Source organism: Amyelois transitella, chromosome 15 (genome assembly GCF_032362555.1).
Source record: "Amyelois transitella isolate CPQ chromosome 15, ilAmyTran1.1, whole genome shotgun sequence".
Lineage (NCBI taxonomy): Eukaryota > Metazoa > Arthropoda > Insecta > Lepidoptera > Pyralidae > Amyelois > Amyelois transitella.
The window spans coordinates 8,148,089-8,165,859 of record NC_083518.1 but is presented as its reverse complement, the minus strand read 5'-3'; the positions used below and the strand labels follow the sequence as shown (position 1 = coordinate 8,165,859).

Genomic DNA, 17,771 nt, shown 5'->3' with positions numbered 1-17,771 from the left:
ACACGTAACGATCCAGTCGCTCGACGAGGATGGATCATTGTAACATGATTCAAACTTCTTACTAACTTTGATGTTCGATTCGAATGTCAGCTGACCTCTGTATATTTGACAGATATTTAAACCAATGAAAATGAGCCCTTATCATGTACTAGAAGTCAGAGACTACACAGTTGCATTTTCCACGATCCCTTTTCTTTCTTTCTTTCAATTAATTACTCCTCATGCTAGATCCTCGGTTTAGGGTTATCTTGACCTGACCTTTGAACTTTTCGACCCCTTAATTTTATACCATTATGTCATGTTCGTTATTATAAACCAAAGCAAATTGTAAAATAAAACAAATTAGACAATCACGATATTAAAATTAGTTGATCGATTATCAAGCATTCACTTCTAGTATTATACATTACTCTACGCAACGAATAATACGAATACGGAGTGTCGGAAATTAAATTAGAATAAACATAATTAAACAATTGGCCCCATTCGCTCAGACTTCCAAAGTACCGTGTTAAGGGATCAAGCGAGACCAATGTTAATAATTCGAGATTTAGGAAAGAAAAAATGATGTTGTGCTTTTTGTGTAGTGTTTATATAATTAATTCATTAGCATAGAAACGATTTGACGTCAGCGCGTGTCGTAAGGGTGTTTTCACATAGACTTGCTTTTAACTTTTTTCTTAACTAACTTTCTTACGTGCTAGGCGCTAGACGCTTCATACCGCTGTATGTCAAGCGTAAAAAAGAATAAGAAGACTAAACAGGACTCCAGCCTTTTTTTATCAATGGCTTTAAAAAAATTGTAACTTTGTAACCTCAAAATTAAAAAGATTAACGGATCTTACCTCTGATTAAGAGGTATCGAATAAAAATCTTAATTAAACATTCATTAACACTTACATTGTTATGCTTTTTAAGTTGCATTTATAATTATTTTTATTTGTTCTATTTCACTAACTCGAAGTAAATATGCACATACATATCAAAATACAACTTTCTTGTATAAAGGGTTACTGAGCTATGCTATGGACCAATCCAGAAAAGAAAAGTAGACCTTATAGGAACTTGAAAAACACATGCTAGGTCCGCACATTGTTAAGAATAGAGGTGATTTTGGAGAAAAGGATTTATAACCCCTAATAAAAATATAATTATGTCTCTGACCAAAAGGTCTGCTTTTATTAGGTCAAAGCATACGATTATAATCAAAATTTCAAATACATTACTGCTAACCAATTCACTTATTTTCTTCCTAGTAGTCAGAAAGAGTAATGGATGTGGAACTTTATCTTAAAACCGGGGGAAAGTCGCGCATGTATGAAACGTAGTGAGTGAGTGCAACAGATAATTTTCAGGCGAACCCTTATTCAGTGAAAAGCGAACAGCGGTGAAGTGAGGACGTGCGCGATAGTCCGTACGTTCGAAGTTCAACGTATTCGGTTTTCAAATTTTTCGATTAAGGAACTCTTTGTGACCCGAAAGGACTTTTTTCATGGCCGTTTGGTTTATTGCCCGAATTTAAGGTCGTTTATCAGGTAAGTGGACGTATTTTATTATGAAAATTTATCGTTTTAACTTTTTCCCCGGTTTTTTTAATGACACTTAAAGACGTTTAGATTTAAATTAATATAAGAGTTTTTATTCATGATTATTGAGCATTCCCATTGTGCGAAATAAATTATGACTGGTTCGTTTTTTTTATCACGCTGCATTTTTTTAATGAGACTTGACTACTTTTTATTGAGAATCTAAAAATGCTTATTTCGATACAGACAATTTTACATATTCAATCCAATTGTCATTTTTTTTTAATTTTGTATTTTTTATATATACCTTATATTATACTTAGAATTCTTGTGTTGATGTTATTTTCTTTAAGTAAGTACATAAATATTTTGATCATTTTAACTTTAAATGTTGCTTCTAAAACAACGTTTGTTCTATTCTCTCATCCCTATCACTATCATTTTATCATATCACTACATATTATTAAGTAAATGCGTTAATCTCGGAAAGTTTTGGACGGATTTTGTTCCTGTTGTTGGAAAGATTGGAAGGGTTTTCTGTGGATCCCTAAATTTTCTTTGTAAGACTTTAAAAAATGTTTTATTGGAACATAAATAATTTGTAATATGGTTAGGCATGGAATAATTATTACTAATTAGTCGTTTTTAACACCGTGTCGTGCAGTTCCAGGCGCTTTAGAATAAGACCACTCATCTTGCTCGCATGAATTTCGTCAAATTTGACTAAGGGACAGCTTTTACCTTGATCAAAATATTGGTTAAGTTTATCTTAAAGATTGCGGAGGTAAGGCAGTAATATTTCTTATAAAAAGCTGATTTACCCAATACAGTCTTATAATCACGTCTTTATCCCTTACGTGGTAAACAGAGCCACCAGTCAAAGACAAGCCATGTTCAATTGTTGAGCTTAATGGTGGAATTCTATAATTTTATACCATTCGCTAATATTCATAATTATGCTTTCCCATACCAAACTTTTTAAATCTATGGCTAAAAATACTCAAGGGTTTATATTCGCCCTCTCGGTAGCTTCAGGGCATAACCAATGAACGGTAATTCGTATTTTTTCGGCCCCTATCCAAATTCCGATCATTATTATCTTGACCTATATCAGGGCTAACAATTTTCAACAGAATGTTACATAACAAGTATTGGTAGTTTGCTGGTATTATATTATTATAAAAAAAAACAGGATAATGATTGACTGACTGACTAATTCTAAAACCCAGAGCCAAAGCCGCGGTTTGTCGGAATTTTAGGCTTATTAAAAGTAAGTCCTTTTCCGAAAGCAGAATAAAAGCTTTCAATTTATTAAAAAAAAAGTTTAACCTGCATGTACATATATGTACATGTGTATGTATGTTTGTCGCGATAATCTTGCGTTTCGATGAACCAATTTTCATGCGGTTTTAAGCCAAGTGTGTGTTCTATAGTGTATAGAAAAAGGTTTTAAAAATTCAACCCACTTCAAAAAAGGAGGAAATCTATTGGAAGAGGTTCTCTATTACCGCTTTCAAAAAGAGAAATAGAACTGAGAACAGTTTGATCAGTATATATGTTTGTCTTCGATTATCCCGCATTTCGCTGAACCGATTTTGATGTGGTTTTCAGGAAATTGCTTACTTGAGAGATGATTTTGGAAATTTAACCAACTGCAAAAAAGGAAGAAGTCGATTGCAGGCGGTTCTATATTTACGAGAAGTCTTATAAAAAACGGTTCAATTATGAAGTGAAATGAAATAACTCTGAAGAGGTAATAAACAACTTGCTTTTCACATATATATTTGCTTAGTTAAGATAAGGATGGGATGGGATAATTGTCAGCAACAACTGTCTGTCTGTGTAAACGAACTGTTTAATTGGTATAACGATACCTTGTTCCATCAACGGATTGATCTTGATCAGACTTGCGTGATGATTGATTGATTGCATCGAGTATCGATTTCTGTTTGTTTATTTTAGTGTGCCGTGTGGTTCCCGGCACCATTAGAAAAAAGAATAGGACCACTCCATATCCTTCCGATGGATCTCGTAAAAAAAGGCGACTAAGAGATAGGCTTATAAACTTGTGATTCTTCTTTTAGCCGTCAGGCTAGCTATCTGTCACTATTTGAATCTCAATTCTATCATTAAGCCAGACAGCTGTACGTGGCTTATCAGTCTTTTGTTTTGTTGACCTGTTTCCCATTGGGGTAGGCAGAGATTATGGATTTCCACTTACTACTATCCTTACAGACCTCTCCCGCTTCCTCCACTCTCATTACTCTTTTCATATTCGACGATTACGGGTACTCCTAACGTCTCCCTTTTACAAGACACAGGACATTATTTGACAAAAATATAACTAATCATGTGACTTAGGCTCTGTCTATATTCTCATTCAATGCAGACGTGATATGCGTATTAAAGGGATATAAAATTAACTGACATATTAATCAAAGCACATCTGACTCGATTAATTGAATTTCTCTCAAATTTGGCATTAACAGATAATAATTAATATAACACGTAGGCATCCCGCTGTTAAAGGATATTTAGTAAACACTACGGGAGTTATTCCGGACAGCAAATAGTGATTTTATAAGTGTACTAGATTTTGGTCAGGTCAAGATTAGTCTAAAGAGTTATGAATGTAGAATGAAGCAAAATAATGTACGTACATACATACATACATACATATGGTCACGTCTATATCCCTTGCGGGGTAGACAGAGCCAACAGTCTTAAAAAGACTGAATGGCCACGTTCAGCTATTTGGCTTAATGATAGAACCGAGATTCAAATAATGTACGTACATAACTTAAAAGAGTCTTTTTACATGAACACGGTAGGATTTGAACCTAGGGCCTTTACTCGCGTATTTTAGCCGTGCACCTTAACGACTGGACCACCGACGTTCTGTTAAATATTTTAAAAAATATTGTGTGTATTAACTAACGAGTTTCCCGATAATAAATTTAATCCAGATAATAGCCATCACCCGTAAATACAGCGTTTAAATAGAATTCTATTTTTGAAAATTTTATTTTAGAACCCGAACGTGTCGAACCATGAGTGGACAATTTTGAATTTCGATCATTTTTACTGGACATAATAGGTTAAAATAATCTTCAGCTAATATAACCTGCTCATATGTGGTTTTGATAAACTAAGGATTCTTCTTTTAAGCGAAGGGCAACTTAGCAACCATTTTGTCACTATCGCGTCCCAAATTTCATCATACGTAAAGCTATACAGTTGAACGTGGCCTTTCAAGACTGTTTGCTTCTTACACTGCTTTAACAGCTAAACTGACCTTTCAATCTTTCGTTCCTTTTAGACTTTTAGCTCTGTCTACATCGCAAGGATATAGACGTGATTATAAAATGCTTTAACTTTTAACTTAAAACCTTTGGAGTTAGTAATCCTCAAATAAGTTGTTCGTCATATTTTCACGTCCAATTTAGTCGTATAAAAGAAGAATGATCCAACAAACATGCTTCGCGTTAAATTCTCATTCGCCATAAACCATTCTGTAGTAAAAGGATAGCGGGTTCAATTTCCGCGTCGGAAGCTACTGTTTGTATGCACCGACCATTGTTCCAGGCTTGAGTTGATAACGCCTGCTCATTGTGTAGGGTTACCTATTATTTGTATATGTACATCCAAAACGCTGTGTAGTGTGATGTAATAGTTCCTTTTTGATGGCATTTGATATGGTATTTAATCATGGGGATATTGGATATGTGATGCAGGGAAGTAGCATTTCTTTTTAATATTTTTTTTTTACTTCTATACCAAATGTGCTTGACTGTGATACATAAGGTACCGGGTTATAATCCCGGCCAGGGGGCTTAACAAATGTTAACACTCGTATGTCAGATGGCTACTGTCTGTCCCGCAGGGGATGTAGACGTGATAATATAGAAATGATGCACAGGGAGACCCAGCTTCAAAACCATGCTGTAATGTGCTACATTGCACATGTATCAATGACTCATGATGGCTAAGCAATGTCGTATGAAGTAGAACTTAGTAGTAATAAGCCAATTCCTGGTCATAGGAAAATTAACTATATCTATACAAATTTCGATCATATATTTTTGTTTGATCGAAACATACAAAGGATTAATATGGAATAATGATACTATCGCATTAATAATAGTAGAAACATAATCATGGACATATCTATTGATATGCCCGGGAACAGGTTTTTGCAGAAGAACAACATAACATCAACTTCTCCAAAGGGCCTCTACGTGTTGGATTTATATCCCCACGCAAGGCTCTCAAAAACCCGTGAAATCCAAGAGTAGAAACATAAATAAATAATACCGCAAACTAACCGTTGGCAGAGAAGACAAAGTAATTTCAAATTGCATAATATCTTCAGACCTTTCATTAAGTCGATCTATCACAAAACTTATCACCCCCGCAAGAGTGACAGCTAAATAAATGATTATTATTATCACTACACCCCAGGACTGACAAAGTGACAACCAAGTATATTTCCGTAGGCTTAGAGGTCCTCAGGGATTATCGATTAAGTAGGTAATATTTAGATTAAGGGAGAAGAAATTCCGGTGACTGACAGCCTAGGGGCAAGAATAATATTAAAGGTAAGTGTATAAAAAGTTGTAAAAAGCCCTTGAAAACTTCGGATTAAATATTGTCTTGTCGTACTTTTGTTTCAAACTCCTGGCATTTTAAGTATTACTTTTTAAAGCGTGATTAAGTTTTTTTTATGTGTAACCAACAAGGGTTCTAAAGTATTTTAGTTTGAAAAAGTTTTACTCCCCCAAGGAGGTCCAAGGAGCGATGATTTACTTGACCGAAGTAATGGAAATTTAATACCCATTATTATTGAATCATTATTTTGTGAGATGTGAAGGTACATTAGCTTGACAATAACAAAAGCTACGAAAAAGAAAACATCGCAAGTATACCTGCATAATTGGACAACTGGGTCCAAATCATGTTACTCCTAGATAAAATCAGATGAAATATGAAAAATACACGAAAACAAATATATATAAAATATTAATAAATTCGGTTCAGGTGTTCCGGAGTTTTTCAGTAACATGCACATATATGGCGACACGATATTTTATATACATGCATATAATCAAGTAATAGTAGTAGCGGAGTAGACAGAGCCAACAGCCTTGAAAAATACTGATAGGCCACGTTCAGCTGTTTTGCTTTATGATAGAATTGAGATTCATATAGTGACAGGTTGCAAGTCAGTGGCCTTAAAGAGAATCCCAAGTTTATAAGCCTATCCCTTAGTCGCCTTTTACGACATCAATATATGTTAAAAAAGAACAAATTTTAATAAGTCACTATAATCAAACAAAATTAAGGTGCGTGCATGACTATTTTGAATAAATAATGGGTAATTGAACTATTAAGGTATCTAATCGATTAAGTAGTAATTTACGTTTTCAATATCAAATTAGTGACCAATTATCAATGATTGTACAAAATTGATTTCTATCTTTTTACTACATCTGCCTGCCTTAGTGATTAATTTCGATTATATCAAATATTTTGGAGTTCACAAATATATTTAATCTTACTATGACAACTAACGCATCAGTTGGGCTTTTTGTTATAATTAGTGGCGACATCTTTACGCTACAAGTCACAACAATCACGCGACGCTATCAACCAATAACAACGAAGAGTCTTAATCGCGCAAGCAAAGATTTCATAGATTGGAGCATATATCAACCTCCGACAAAACATCATCAGAGCCGCGGTTCCCCAGGCATAACACCTAGCATGGCGGAAGATCTTCCCCTTGGTAGCGGTCGAGCCATAATCATCGCTCCAGCTACAATACTCATATTTTTGTACCATTAAGAACAACTTTTTAAATCTTTCATGTGTGTGTAGGCTAAATTCCGAGGGTTTTCTTTTTGAATTTAAAAAATATCTTTATAAATTCTAGTAAAACGGAAACAGGAAACTTTAAACTATTAAGATTATTTTTACCCTCTCATTAAAAAAACTAAAAGAACGGACGCTCAATATCTCAGGAAAGTAATGAGGAGACGGGTACTACGTAAAAGTATGTCTAAGGATAAAAATCGCGATTTATTTTAGATTTTCAACGCAAACTTCAAACCTTTTTTGAACATGTTGCATAATTAGGGTTTATGTAAATATTATGTAAATAATTAAACATGTTTTGTGGGAAGGTACGTTTTTGAATAATTTATTAAAATGTTATTTAACTTCTAAAGAAAGTAAATCGATGTTACCACGAAAAAAACAAATGCTAAGTTTATGTGACCTCGTTGTAAGTCAGACTTTTGTAGCGTAGTGGTTAACGAGTCAGTCATTACATCAAATGCCCTGAAAACTCAATTATAACGCAAAAGTTTTGTATACACATCAACCTTCATAGATTGTTATTTATGTAGGTACAGTGGGCCACTTAAAAAAGAATACCACATTCGTAATAGGAGATTTATCGTAAGTGGTAAGTATACTTTTTCTGTCCACTGTACAATACTACTTTATCCTTTTCAGGGTAGACGGGGCCATCATTTTTAGGGAAGCTCAAAGACCAGGTTTTGCTGTATTTGAGATTACAATGACTAGTTGCTAGCCCAAAGCTTAAAAGTATTATTGAAATGTAAGAAGTTTTTCTTTTGTATTTTTTTTTTTGACAAAATGGGCGAAAAGAGCTGCTGTCGCTATCACACACTATACTTAAATTTTCTTTGATCAGCGATTATAATAAATAAATAAACATATACGGGACAAATAACACAAATTGAGTTAGCCTCGAAGTAAGTTCGAGACTTGTGTTACGAGATACTAACTCAACGATACTATATTTTATAATAAATACTAATATACCTAGATAAACATCCATGACCCAGGCCAATCAGAAAAAGTTCTTATCTCATCATGCTCTGGCCAGAATTCGAATTCGGGACCTCCGGTGTCACAGACAAGCATACTACCGCTGCGCCACTGAGGCCGTCCAATGTACTAGCTTTAACAATTTAGCGCCAACTATATGCGCGTATTTAGCGCCACCCTCCAGACCCTAAATTATATGTATATACGCAAGATTTGAAGAAGATTGGTGCAACAGATAACGCTTAAAGATACAACAAACAAATAAACTTACTTAGGAGTTTTTAGAGTTTAATGCTGTGTGGTTCCCGGCACCAATACAAAAAAGATTAGGACCACTCCATCTCTTTCCCATGGATGTCGTAAAAGGCGACTAAGGGATATGCTTATAAACTTGGGATTCTTTTTTAGGCGATGGGCTAGCAACCTGTCACTATTTGAATCTCAATTCTATCATTAAGCCAAATAGCTGAACGTGGCCATTCAGTCTATTCGAGACTGTTGGCTCTGTCTACCCCGCAAGGGATATACGTGACCATATGTATGTAAGTATGTATGTAAAGAGACAACAAACAAACAAACTTTCGCGTTCATTATATAACTTGGGGTGTATAACAAAACAACAGATAGTACGCAGTGTCACATGTGTTCTCTCATTAATTTGAGGAAGATCATTTATCTAAACATATTGTTTAACTTTTATCAAATGCTGGTCATTAGAGCAAGGTTGACTTGAGACTTGAATGTTGATCAAGTTAATGTTCTAACTTAGCTCATTAGTCGTTTGATGACCCCAACTGATTGTGTAGAGTGTAAAGTTACATACATACATATAGTCACGTTTATATCCCTTGCGGGATAGACAGAGCCAATAGTCTTGAAAAGACTGATAGGCCACGTTCAGCTTTTTGTCTTGATGATAGAATTGAGATTCAAATAATGACAGGTTGCCAGCCCGTCGCCTAAAAGAAGAATCCCAAATTAACAAGCATATCCCTAAGTCGCCTTTTACGACATCCATGGGAAAGTGACGGAGTGGTCCTATTCTTTTTTTTTATTGGTGCCGGGAACCACACGGCACAAAGTAAAGTTACTTTAGCAGAAAGGGTGAATTTTTCTTTGTCGCTAAGGGATAGGCTTATAAGTTTGGGATTCCCTTTTTAGTCCCTATTTGAATCTCATTTCTATCACTAAGCCAAACAGCTGAACGTGGCATTTCAGGTTTTTGATGACTGTTGGCTTTGTCTAGCCCGCAAGGTTATATACCTGCATAGACGTGATTATATGTGTATATGTATATGATGTTACTTATATAGATAAACATCTAAGATCCAAGCCAATCAAAAACCTTTGTTCAAAAAAAAATTCAAAATTCAAATTGTTTATTTCTCCATGCAAAGTACTCGTATACAAATTTTTTGTATCTTTAATTGTTTCTCATCATGCCCTGGCCGGGATTTGAACCCGGGACCTCCGGAGTGTACTACCACTACCACCAAGCGCACTACCGCTGCGCCACAGACACCGTCTACTATATGGTTAAAAGATGAGTATAATGCAACAGATATCGACATGAAGGGAGAACGAAATCGAACACTAATCAATTTATGCTTCCCCAATAAAATGGAATCCTAAAGAGCTTAATAAACTCGCAAGTTAAGAGCCCTACTCTAAAACACCGACCGAAACTACACTAACCGAGTGAATTCTTAAGATCTTTTCAGGAAAGTGTTAATATTTAATATCATTCCGTGAATTTACATAGCAGGGGCGAGGAGCCCTTGTAGTGCCCTTAAGCTGCCCTAAGAGGCTTGCGTGCCTTTTCTTGTATTATGTTAACACTAGTGCGCCATATTGGAATTGTGCGTGAGACGAAAAATGATAAGTTATCTGAAAGCTTCCATGATGCTCTGGTATCGATAAAGTAGCATAGTTTTGCCAGCTGCTTCTCTTTACGTTTAGATTGTAAAAGTCAATCAAAGGATATATTTGCGATTACTTTTTCAGGACGATTGACTAGTAACCTGTCACTATTTGAATCTCAATTCAATCATTTAGATACACAGCTAAAAGTCGCTTTCGAGTCCTTTCAAGACTGATAGTGTACAAGACATATGTGTAGATGATTATATTGGGTGTGTGATAAAAGAAAACCCCCGGCTGCTGCAAACTGAGACCCATGAAATAAATAGAGTTAGTAATTGCAAATAAAAGGTCCTATCACACACGACGATTTCTAACTGCTCACTGGATTTAATTTTATTCTTTACAACTAATTTCACTGAAGTTCAGCTGACAGGAAAAATGTTAGCGAAAGACAAATTGCTTTTCAATTTTCCAGTACTTTTTTTTAGTATACTTGTACATATCTTCACGTTTCGAGTCTCCAAACAGCCCGAAGGTAAATTTGGGGCATTAAACGAAATTTCCATTTTGTCAAGACTACATAAAGCACAAAATAGTGGGCCACTGTTTTCTAAGTAATTACACTTTGAAGTGACTAGTCCTTTGATGTTTTGACTTTTAGTATCAGCTGGCTTTGAGTTCTGTTGGGAAAACTTATTTCAATATAAAGGTTTCTACAGGTATTCACGGTACTACCTAAAGTTAAATAAAGTTATACATCCAGTGCAGACTACGGCTACTCTATCGCTAACTGAACACAAAACTCCATATTTCTATAAAAAATATGGGAATGGAATTTTATCTTGATTTATTAAATTTTCTTTAAAAATATGGTCTTAATTTGTGTTTAACCCAAAGGTTGTCTGGAAAAGAGTGCATTAGCGATAAGTCCGCATTTGTACCATCTCTCTCGTTTGTGCTGTTATGTATGTTTTACTCTTAAAGTGCAATTTTTATTTATCAATGTTTTACTTATTTACCAGACTTGTAATGACGCGCGAAAGCATGACGCGCAACGCCGTTTCTAAAACTATCGCTGTCCCGTTTCATGTCACAATAAAGAGCAAAACAGCGATAGTTTTTCACGCGATAAAAACGGCGTCGCGCATGGAATGGCGGGGGCTCGTCTACATAGCATAGCTTCTAGCACATTGCACATACTCATCTATGGAGTACGGCCTTTCAGATCGCCAGATTGAATACCCTGGATGGCTTTGTTTCAAGAAATTTGGATCGTGTGACACGGTTTGTCCATTTCTAACAACATTTCACTCCAAAATCCAATTCAATCAGCGCGTTTTTCCATAGTCAAATACGTACTATTCAGATTTATTTAAATCGATAACGCACATTCGAAATAATCGGATAAATATAAATAGATAGATAAAACTCTTTATTGCACCTTAAGAGTAAAACATTCATAATGTAACTATTTGGCTGTGTTTTTTTTTATATACGACGTTTTGACGATGACGATAAAAAAAATATTTAATCATTTATTTATTTGAATTTTTATGTAGTTGGAAAATTACGTAACTTCGGATTCCTTTAAAATCGGACACACAAAAAAGCGTCCGAAAGCGCTTTACCCGAAATTGGGCATTGACCAGAATTTTCCCATTTTCCGCAGAGGCATTCCGGAACCGAAATTTCCATATTGACCCCTGAAAAATAGTGATTTGTTTGATATAAATAACCTTTGCTTACTTTTTATTTTACGTCACTTTTTCCAAAAGACGCACAAATTTTAACTCAGCATGTCAAAACTATAACCACCTTGTTTCAGTTCCGGTTGCGTTCTTATCGTCCTCTCAGGGATCTGGCATTGACTATGACCCTGGATTGGATCAGTCAGGTTTAACAGTAACCAACTCACATTTTACCACCCCAACCCTTCCAAGGTCGTATTTAATATTGAATTATCATTACACAACCAGTTGCCTGAATGCGCAGGTTTCCTCATGATTTATTTCTTCACCGTGAGAGCATTGGTAAGCAATTAAACTTACACAAAACTCATAAATTGGTACGTTGCCGTGATAAGATTCGAATTTGTAAATACATCATTTTTTCATATGAGTAAAAGTGTCTTTTTATTTATACATATAATAAAACAGTAAAAATATTTTTCTGTACATATTTTTGACTGAAATGGGTAAAGATTTTTTTTTACATTTTCTCTCTCTGTATCTGACTGTATGATTACACGCTTATCTCCAAAAGTACTAAACCGATTTAATTACAACTTTCACCAATTGTAGATTCAACTCGAAATTTACGCGGACGAAGTCGCGGGCAACAACTAGTATTTACTATTTGTTTTAGTAGCCGCATCTACATCAAATGGTAATAACTGAAAATCAGCGTTTTTGTTCTAGTTCAGGGCAAAAAAAATCGCTGAGTTATGACCATTTCCACTTACAGCACACTTGCGTTAGTTTAAAGGATATGTTATTGTTTATTTGTTTGTGTTTGTAGCATTGTCGAATAAACATTTTATCTATCTATCTTTACCCTTCTGTCACCGGCGCTCGTTCAACATTAAATTGTTAGTTATCTTATTTCTTTACCTTACCTTAACAGCCTATAAGAGTCCACTACTGGACTAGGTCCTTCCCAGGAATGGGGGGATTTTAACCATAGTCACAACGCTTTGTGACTGCAGTGTCTATTAATTTTGAACTATGTTGTCATATTAGCGTATACCTCCCGCTTAATCCTCTAGTCGCCTCTTACGATACCCAGGAGATATGGGGTGGTGCTATTCTACTTTGCCGGCACCACATGGCAAATTTAAATATTTCCTTTTTGGCATAAATTCAAATTCAAAATTATTATTCATTATTATAGGATACTTCATAACGCTTAATAATTGTCAAAACGTATGGTTTAACAATATTGGTTGACGTCAAATAAATTACTTAAAACTAAGTTTACTGCCGCTTCCAAGGCGTCAGTGCAGAAGAAGCGGTAACAAACTGCACTGTAGCATTTTCTTCAACAACGTCAACTTCTAATTCACTGAATTCTTACTAAAGGATGCATTGAAAATAAAACGGAGAATATTATACGTGTATCAATGAACTTTACACTCCTATTACACAGCAGAATCAAAGTACCTTCGTTTCATACAAATAAAGCCAGTGTTCTACCATTGAAATGACTGTTATTAGTGGACATTACTACACAACATTTTCTGTATTTAAATACGCTACAAGCTAAATGTACAACGGTGTTGTTCAAATAAAACATAGTATTGATGGCGGACTATTTCTTTCTCTATGTATCGATTCTTTACAACGGCCTTGATCGGTTGAACTTTACTAAGAATATTTATTTTATTTTGTTAGTAGATACTAGTTTTCTGTTTTGAATCAAAATGTTGACGTGTTAAAATATGACTGCAAGTTTGTTTGTTCGTTTGTTACCACTTCATTAAATCACCAATCTTCACCGAATTCCAACTAGAATACCTACTTTTTATTTATAAAAAAAAAGTGTCCCCGCTCTATCTATACTAATACTCGTATTATAAAGCTAAAGAGTTTGTTTGAACGCGCTAATCTCAGGATCTTTTTGACATTGACATTAAATAGACCATTTATCGAGGAAGGCTTTAGGCTATATAACATCACGCTGCAACTACAAGGGGCAAAGAAATAATGGAATATGTGAAAAAAACGGAGAAAATTATTCATCCTTGAGGGCTTCAATGATGCCCAAAATTACTATTCCACGCGGACGAAGTGGGGGGCACAGCTAGTTTTCAATATTCAGAGATATGTGTCTTTCCGGAGGTTAAGGAATACATACTTCTCTCGTTTCATCCTTATTTGTTACTCGTTTCATGCAAGCTTATTAATCGTGATACTCGTATATATATGAGCAAGGCCGCTGACAAAATCTAGTGATATAAATATATTGTTATACACACATAATCATGTCTATTTCCCTTGTAGGGTAGACAGAACAGCCTTGAAAAGACTAAGAGATCACGTTTAGCTGTATAGCTTAATGATAGAATGGAGGTCCAACTAGTAACAGGTTGCTAGCCCATCGCCTACAAATTAGAATCTCAAGTTTATTAGCCTCACCTAAGCCTTTCACGACATCCATGGGAAAGATACATAGTGGTTCTATCTTTAAATACCGGGATACATACATACATACATATGGTCACGTCTATATCCATTGCGGGGTAGACAGTGCCAACAGTCTTGAAAAGACTGAATGGCCACGTTCAGCTACTTGGCTTAATGATAGAATTGAGATTCAAATAGTGACAGGTTGCTAACCCATCGCCTAAAAAAGAATCCCAAGTTTGTAAGTCCATCCCTAAGTCGCCTTTTACGACATCCATGGGAAAGAGATGGAATGGTCCTATTTTTTTGTATTGCTGCCGGGAACCACACGGCACTAAATATATTATTATATATCACAAATACTCAACTCACATGTGGCATTATTATAAGTTTGACAAGGCAACTAAGATTCCTTGCACGGAATTCGTGCGAGCAATGTTTGTTTACGGGTCTCATTATACTCATGCCTATTTCTCGGGAACTTAATTAAAATTAAGCGTACCCGGCACCTTCAGACAACCGTATTATTCAATTATTAAGGAGACCTCCTGAATTGTTTATGCCATTTTTGCTCGAGAGGGCTTCAGGAAGTTTCACTTTCTCTATTATTCATGTTTTCGTGTTCACTAATTGTACTCTATAGGTTTTAGTACTCGTTAAAATTTGTGTAACTTAGGAAAATAAAGAATATACATTTATATGACTACGTCTTGAAGACTAGGTTTTAATTCATTGATTTTTTTTGTGTGAAATTTTAAAATTTTTTCAAATTTAATGGTTTTACATCACAATCAGTATATGCAATTATAAATTTGTCAAACTGTAGCTTCAATTGTATCTTAAAATCCAAAGTGGCACTAAAAGGGAGCTGCGAATCACGGCGGCAGCTTGCGCGATTTAGATTCTTCGCTGCTATTGGCTGAACACGTAGCATTCTTAGCTGTGATTGGCTGATAGGGTTTGACGCTAATGATCTCGCCAGAGTGGAAAAAGAAATGTCGGACCCCAGCCCTGACGCAAAGTGGAAAGGTGGAATACATAAAGATGAGATAAATTAGACAAAATAAATAAAGCAGTTAATGTTGAATCAAGAATATCACTCAAAATAGCCAACAATCATTTCTGTGAATTTCGAATGAATGATTATCCAACCGTAGCCTTCTAAATAGCGTCGGTTGGCTCCAGAATTTAATATAACTTCGCATTTGATGTTTATCTTCGAACGGATCCGTTAGACGGATTATTTTAGTTAGACAAGTTTAACTTAAAAATTTAACTAGTCCACCGCAATGTTCACTTTGTAGTAATAACAGTGAATATATATAGTATAAATAAATGTAATGAAATGATAGTTTAAATAAATGAAACTAATAATATATTGTTATTCTTGCTAACAATGTTTGTTTTGGTAAAAAAAGAGATGCCTTTTAAATATCAAATCAAAATAAATGTTTCTCATACGATATTGCTTACTACTCTTTCAAAGACATAGTGCATTTGAGTTAAAAAAGTAATATAAAAGAAAAAAAAAGGGTTTTTTTTAAGTGCATTGTGCACTCAATACAATGTGCAATATTATATTTTTATTTATTTTTCCACACACCAGAGGTCCTAATCCCTTTGAGATTTGTCCCGTTTATTTCATTTTCGGGACAGAATAGGTTTACGTAGATCATTCCGAGGAAAGCCAAAATTAAATTAATTGGTTCATTGGCACGCTTGACAAAAAGGAAACTCTACTTCTACAATAATTTCTTTGAAATGATACGCTCATATTATTCGCTTCAATAACTTGAACGTTTCTATTTATAATTATCGTCAATTTTGATTTTAATCATTTTTTCTTTTTCATTAGGTTTTGAAGTAGCGTAGTATTTCAACGATCGCGTTTTTGTCTGTATTCTAGTATGTTTTTGTAGTAATACCCATCCTTTATATACTGTTTACAAATAGGAACTAATATTCATAAATCCTTAACAGTATTGTAATATTTTAACAGGGTGTCAGGTAAATCGCGTTACATAATAAAAGGGGGCACTCAGTAGTTAAGTTAATATTTGTTGTTTCCCTCATTCTTCTGTTGAAAATTTATTGATTACACTCGTAACAACACGTTTAAATCTTTGTTAATTGTAAATACATAACCGAACGGGCCGAGGATCTGGTGGGCCAGTGAGAATAAAACACCAGATTTTTGGATGTTAAAGGCGTCTTGTCTAGTCATGGTCTTAGTCAAAATCGATTGTCCTATTTTTCATTAATATGTCAGTCAGTTTTGTTCGTCTAAAATTCTAGTCAAATATCTGTCTGTCCATGGAGGCTGAACGGCCGCTACAATAATAAATTAATAAGCGAATGATGGATGAGAAACCAACAACACGACTGTGGATTAAACTTCGCGTTATCGACGTGACTGCTGAGTTTAAATAGACATTACGGAAAACATTGGCTTCTACTTTTTAACAGGAAATTCTACGGGCAAAAACTAGTCTTGTTTTTCAAGAGCTACATTATCTAATTTTACCATAAGAAATTCCCACGAAAGCAATTCTTATGCTCATCACGAGTTTCCCCACTATTTTTCTTACATACTTACTAATTCTCACTGAAACTAGACCTCTGTTAAGCTGACCATTGTAAATTCTAGTTCTACAATAAGTATCGACCAGTACCTACTGCCGGGCTGTCCGTCCATTCGCTATTTCAGAAAGCAATAACACGACTGCGTGTAACTCCGCGCTGTCTACGTGTCAGCAGAGTTCTACTGACACGTTACGTATTTAACTCGACCACAGTTGGAAGCACAGATTGTAAATTGTTTCAGTCGCGCCGGGAGCTGGGTTGTGAGTTCTCGAGCCTCTAGCAGAGACTGATTTGGATTATTTGTTCTGTGAGCCATACAATGCCAGTGCCGTGTGGTTCCCGGCACCAATACAAAAAAGAATAGGACCACTCCATCTCTTTCCCATGGATGTCGTAAAAGTCGACTAAGGGATAGGGTTACAAACTTGGGATTCTTTTTTAGGGGATGGGCTAGCAACCTGTCACTATTTGCATCTCAATTCTATCATTAAGCCAAATACCTGAACATGGCCATTCAGTCTTTTCAAGACTGTTGGCTCTGTCTACCCTGCAAGGGATATAGACGTGACCATATGTATGTATGTATGAGCCATATAGATATAACCTTTAGCTGAGCGCGATGGTGGATGTTTCGTGTCTAATTCTGATGTCTGCAGAGAAGCGAAAGAGGAAGATCCGCACGAATGTTTTATCTGTTGATACGGAAATTAATTAAATTTTGATATTGGTATACATCAAATGTAATCAATTTTTGGGAGATTACCCATAGTTTCTCATTTAACATGAAAAATATATGCCAATACCAATGGCATATTTTTTAATA

General features: G+C 35.2%; 1 protein-coding gene across 1 annotated transcript in view; it reads left to right on the top strand.

The window, feature by feature from the left end:
- Positions 1 to 1,476: 1,476 nt before the first annotated feature.
- Positions 1,477 to 17,771, top strand: part of LOC106130293 (connectin-like) — a 56,720-nt gene continuing 40,425 nt past the window's right edge. The window contains exon 1 of the mRNA XM_060948355.1: positions 1,477 to 1,535. The gene's annotated coding sequence lies outside the window, so the exon portion shown is untranslated. The remainder of the gene's footprint in view (positions 1,536 to 17,771) is intronic.